Here is a 6000-nt window from a genome sequence, read left to right as displayed (position 1 = left end):
AGGGCAGACATGCTTACTCTCTATCATAAAAGATTGGGTTCTCCAAACTCAGGATCCCTCTCCTGTATCACAGCCCACTGCACTTGTAGGCATCTATCTTGGCCTGTCCACATTGCCCCATGGGACTTGGGGACAAGGAGAACTGACACAATAAGTGGTTACATACTACTTTCTGTGCCCCGAGTAACAAAGTCCTTTGTCTCTGACCCAGGAATCTCATGTCTCTGGCAGCAGCCATGAAACTGTGGCAGCTAATTATGAATAAGGTAAACCTCAGACCCTTCACACTTTAGAAGATAGAACTTATTAATTTTTTTAGATAGGTCCATTCTGTCCTCATCCTTATGGAAAAATAAGGCATCCGCTTCGGCATCTGTTGGATCTGTATAAAGTAGACCCACCTTAGAGCTGGGAGAAGCCAGGGAAGATGAAATGCCTGTGTAAGAGTCTCCCCTGTATGCTCAGACAGGGTGTCCAGGGACCAGGGTTAGTCAAGGGCAGCCCTTTCCATACCCATACCCTCAAGGTGCTCAACATCCAAAGCAAGGGTTGACAAGGTGGCCCCTGAGCCAAATCTGGCTCACCTCTGTTTTACTAAACAAAGTTCAGTATCTGTGGCTGCTTTTGTGCCACAATAGCAGAGTTGAGTGGATGCAATAGAGACTATGAGGCCAGCAAAGCCTAAAATATTGACTACCTTGCCCTTTAAGGAAAACATTTGCTGACTTCAGGTCTAAAGGAAGAGACAGATATGTGAGGAATAATAGCCCCTCAAAACATGATAAAACAGTGGTATGAACAGAACATTATGTGAGAATAAAACAGAAAGCTATAAACACACACACATGCACACTAACATATACATATGTACTTCCCCCACCCCCTTGCACACACACATCTGTCATTTACATGCATAGTCTTATTTCATCCCCCCAGCAGCTCTTTTAGGCATATAGACAAGGAACATGTATAAAGGACACATGGACAAAGCCAAAGAGGGGTAGGATCGAGGGTGGGAGGCAGGGCTGGCTGGGATGGGAAGGTCAGGGAGGGGGTGAGGAAATGGAGACAACTATACTTGAAAAAAATAAAAAAGTTTTAAAAAATAAAGTGTTGCCATTTAGTAGCTGAGGGATTTTTGGGTAAGTTACTTCTCTGTGCCTCACTTGCTAAGCATGAATAATGCTACCTTATACTCATAGGGTCCTGAAAGGATTCAGCGAAGGCATAGACTAGCCTCTGACACACAGTAAGCAATGTGTAAATACTTGTTACTCTTTACTTCCACTTCTTTACAGAAGAGCAGACTGCGGAACAGAGAGGTGTAGCAATTTTGTCAAGGTCACACAGTAGAAAAAGGTAGATGCAGAACTTAATCTCAGCACTAACTCCACACCTGGGCTTTTCACCACTGTTATGATATTGCTTCTCAATAATAAAGGCTTATTGAATTTATAAGTAAAATCACAATAAAATTTCTTTACTTTTTCCAAAAATTCTTTTTATGTTTTAAATTATGATTTGTGGTTTATTTATTGGCAGATCCTACAGGTCTCCATGCTGGGTGAGTTCTAAAAAAGAGCCTTAACTGAATTCACTATATTAATGCATTCACACCTAACACTTTGATAGCTGTTCTTTGAAGTCACAACCACTTTTATTATTAGAATAATTATATTCATAGCTTTAAAAGCAAAGATTTTGTTAGCAATCTATATAATGTTAAAGTAATTTTAAATAAAGAATGGTGCTTTTAAATACTAAGCTCTAGATAAATGATTTGATACTATTGTATTCCTCTAAGAATTTAGCAAAGTGAAATTTTCCATTTAGTTTTCATAGTCAGTTTTTCCTACCGTTAGTATTCAGCAAATTAGAACAAATAAGTACCATCGGTGTGTGGATTACAGCCTTCTTGTGAATGGCTCCAAGGGGAAAAGCACCATCTCCTGAGACACCTGCATCTTATCCCCATGTTACTGCCTTTGGCAGAGGAATACTATAGAAATATCTTGCCAAAGAAAAAGTTACCATTTAAAGAATTCTATGTCAGTAAAAAGAAAGGCATTACCCATTTGATGTTTCATATAGTTTTTAGCTTCTAGAAAGTATTTTTCATGGATGGCAATGCTCTTTCTTTGACAATGAAATAATACTTTGGAAATCTGATATGTACTTACTAAAAGCTCAGTGCAAACCGGAATCCTCACTCATGATACCTGCTCAAAGAATGAAGACTTTGAAAAGAATTCTATTTAGCTGTTAATTTTTCCATTTAATTAATCTTTGAAACTTAAATATTAATTTTAATAAAATGGTTTGATCTCCAGAAGAGAAGCCATAGCTTTTGAGTCTGACAAACTCACAAGTAGCTTTTGTATAAATTGTTTTGAAATCTCACAACCACAACAGTTTCAGAGTTTTCACAGTTTTTAAGTGACAGGGTTCTAACTCAGCTCTCCACAGCTCTAGAAGTCACCCTACATTTCCTGGATCTACTTCTGACCGAATAACATGTTATTCCTGAAGGAGATCCTTAGCACTTTCTCTTCCCATTGCAGTGGTGGAGGTCACGTGTTTCAGGCAGCACAGCACAAATGGAGGGGCTGCTGCCGGCCTGGGTCCTTGAGTGGCCGTGTGGAGCAGGACCCTCTCCACAGGCCTGTGTGTGACAGGTAATGCGATAAGAGGCTTCTGTGTTAAGCTACTGAGATTCAAGGATTATTGCCACTGTATAGATGTTCTATTCAAATACAACTGTCTTTGCTTCTTCTCTGAGTGAATCATCTTCTCCATCCTGGTCCATCTTGGAGAAGATGAACCACTTGGATCATCTCATTGGTTTGTAGAAGCTCTTCCTTTCTTAAGGATATGAACATTTTGTTTCTGACATATGCTGTTAATTTTTCTCCCTGCCTGTAATCTTGCTCACATTTTATTTTGCTGAACAATCATAATTTTGCTTATCCTATATTTTCTGAACAGGAATTTAAAAGTTTTATGTAGCCAAAGTTGTCAACTATGTTCTGTGGCTTCTAGTCATTTTTTTTTAAATCATTAATAGAAAGGAGCTCTATTTGCCAAGATCATAGTTTTCCAATTGTCATTCACTGAATAGGCTATTGTTTCCCCATAAGACAAAAGAAGCTGTGTTTGGACTTAGTATTTTTCTATGTTGATGCCTGTTTTATACTAATTTATTTATTACTGCTTTTTAATATATATTCTTTTATATGATGGAGTCAATTCCTCCTTGCTTTTCTATTTCAAAATGGTATTGGCATTCATATGCCTTGATTCTTCCAGATAAATTTTACTTTGTCAAGGTCCACAAAAGAAAATGTGTTGGGATTCTATATGAAATTATACTATGTATATTTTAATAAAAAAAATTGTATCTTCATTTACTCAGATCTTATTAAAACTTTGTTTTCTAAAATGTATTTTTGTTAAATCAACACTTATGTATTTTATAATTTTTGTTGCTATTGCAAATGTTTTATTTTTATATTAGATTGGATTATTATTAAATTTTATCACTCCGTACTTAACTGGTAACACAGAATAGATAAACTTCAAAGACCTGGGCATATAATTCAAACTCATTCCTGTTAACAATCACCCAGACTCTAGTTAAGACAGGTGGCACACATAGTGTCTCAAAGGTGAACAAACGTCTTTGGCGACGCCAGACGAGAAAACATGGCGTCTGTCTACCTGGACCGTATCGCGGCGGCTCTGCGTGGAGCCTCTCCCTCACTCCATCTCGGTACTGGGCCCTACGAAAACTCTTTCCAAAACTTACCAGGGGCCTGTTTTTCAGAGAGGTTACTCTCTGTATTATATTTGTGGTCTGTATGAAGCTCCCAGAGAGGAATTCCCTGGTCTTTGCTCCCTGTGAGAAACTGCTCTGTGCTTGCACCTAGAGGCCTGGATTGGGCACACGGAACAGACTATTTCCTTCCACACAGGCTGCTGGAGAGCACGGCCTCAGATTTTCACTCACCTCTAAAACACGCATAAGATTTTCATGGATGCATTTGAATTCTAAGCTTATTCCTGGCCATGTTGAACTTTCTTTCCTACACTTATGCCTGTTTTTCACTTACTTATTTTGTTTTATTTAATTTTAATTTAATTTTGGGGGGTGATATTGTTACAGAACAGGGCCAAGGTGGGTGCAATATACTATTACTGAAAGTACCCCCACTAGTTTCCTATTGCCCACCGCCAGGGGAAAGATGTCTCTCAATGCTAGAGATTTGTGAAAAGGAAAGGAAATGTTTATTTAAAGCTATACAGACTTGAAGTAGTGACCTAATGTCTTCATTAAACTATCCAAGTCCTTTAGGATACCTACAGACGCATACAGTCCTTCCTTCTCCCGCTACCCTAATCTGGGATACCGTATCTCAGGAAAAGAAGCAGAAGTCCATGATTCAGGCTCCTGGCACCATCAGCTGTGTTGCTGCCATGATGTCCAGTTAATCCAAAGCCATGTGGCACCTTCTCATGGCCCACTGGCAAAAGCCCTTGCACCCCTTTTTTTCCAGGCAAAGTCTCTCTTATTTCTTAAGGCATGTGGCCAAAGAGTACACCCCAAAGCCGTGGGGTGCTCACTCTCGCCAAAGCTGCAGGGGTCCCCACTCTGGCAAAACTGAGTGGTTCTCTCTCACATGGCTGCAGGGGTCCCCACTCTGGCTAAAGCCACGTGGTTCTTCCCTTCCATGGCTGCCATGTCTGGATTTAAAGTCCCATACCAATCTTCCTCTGTACCCCTATTTCTGACTCCTCCTACAATCAGTTACACCCGCCAGCATTCCTGTATTATTTCAAGTTTATTGGGCTGTCATCATGAGTCTGGGCAGGTGTGGCCCCGTGTTATAGAGCCAATCTTGTCCAAGCTCTCACACAGGCCCTGTGACCAGGGAGACCTGCCCCCAGTTACATCTTGGGTGGAAGTCCTTTCAATCCCCTTGGCTCAAGGCATGGCCACAGCTATTTAACATATCTATGCAACCAGTTAAAGGTTATAGATATGCTAAATGACCATGCCAGAGGTTAGCTGCAAAGGTGTGGCTGTACAAAACAGCCCTGCATTTTCCTGCTCCATGTGTCCCTTCCCCCAACTCACATCTGTGGGGGGAAGGGGTGAGGACATCCTATATATCTTTCTAATATCTCCTGAACACCTTGAGTTCTGGACACCATTCCAAATCCCTATTTGTACCCCCGCCTTGTCTGCACCCTGTTTCAATATTAGTTAATAAATGTATACGATTCTATAATACATCACTGTATCTTGTATTGTGTGTTCACCACCCCAAGTCAAGTCTCCTTCCATCACCATTTATCCCCCTTTTCCTTCTTCTACCTACCCCCATCCCTTCTCTCTGGTAATCGCCATACTGCTGTCTGTGGTCTGTGTCTATGAGTCTTACTCTTTTTTTCTTTGCTTCATCTCTTCACCCTTCTCACCCAGCCTCTAGCCTCCTACCCTCTGACAGCTGTCAGCCTGTTCTCTGTATCTATGAGTCTGTCTCCACTTCATTTGTTTTGTTCATCAGATTCCACATATAAATGAAATTATACAACATTAACTTATTTTATGATGTTACATCATTTATATCTTTGAAATCTACTATTGGTGCTTTATGGGTCAAAATGCTTAGAAGAGTTTGTATCCTCTAATCCATGCTCTAGTTCATGAAATTGCATGATAAATATAGTTACCACACTGTTTGATACACAGAACTTTATTTTGAAATAAAGAGGTATACAGCCTTGGAAATTATAAGCTGGTTCATACAGAATAATCTTGGCCTTAATTTCTAAAGTCAAACTCACTTTTTGGAAACCTTATAGTAAAATGATTATACAGATAAACTTTAAAGTCTGATCAAGAAATAAATACTTCATGAGAGTCAGCATATTGCATATTTTTATCTGTTACCATTTGAAATGTGTGTTTGCTCTGATTTGTGCATAATTCCTCAGCAA

Source organism: Phyllostomus discolor, chromosome 1, assembly GCF_004126475.2.
Source record: "Phyllostomus discolor isolate MPI-MPIP mPhyDis1 chromosome 1, mPhyDis1.pri.v3, whole genome shotgun sequence".
NCBI classification, from domain to species: domain Eukaryota; kingdom Metazoa; phylum Chordata; class Mammalia; order Chiroptera; family Phyllostomidae; genus Phyllostomus; species Phyllostomus discolor.
The sequence above is the reverse complement of the archived record's forward strand: the minus strand, read 5'-3'. Positions refer to the sequence as shown.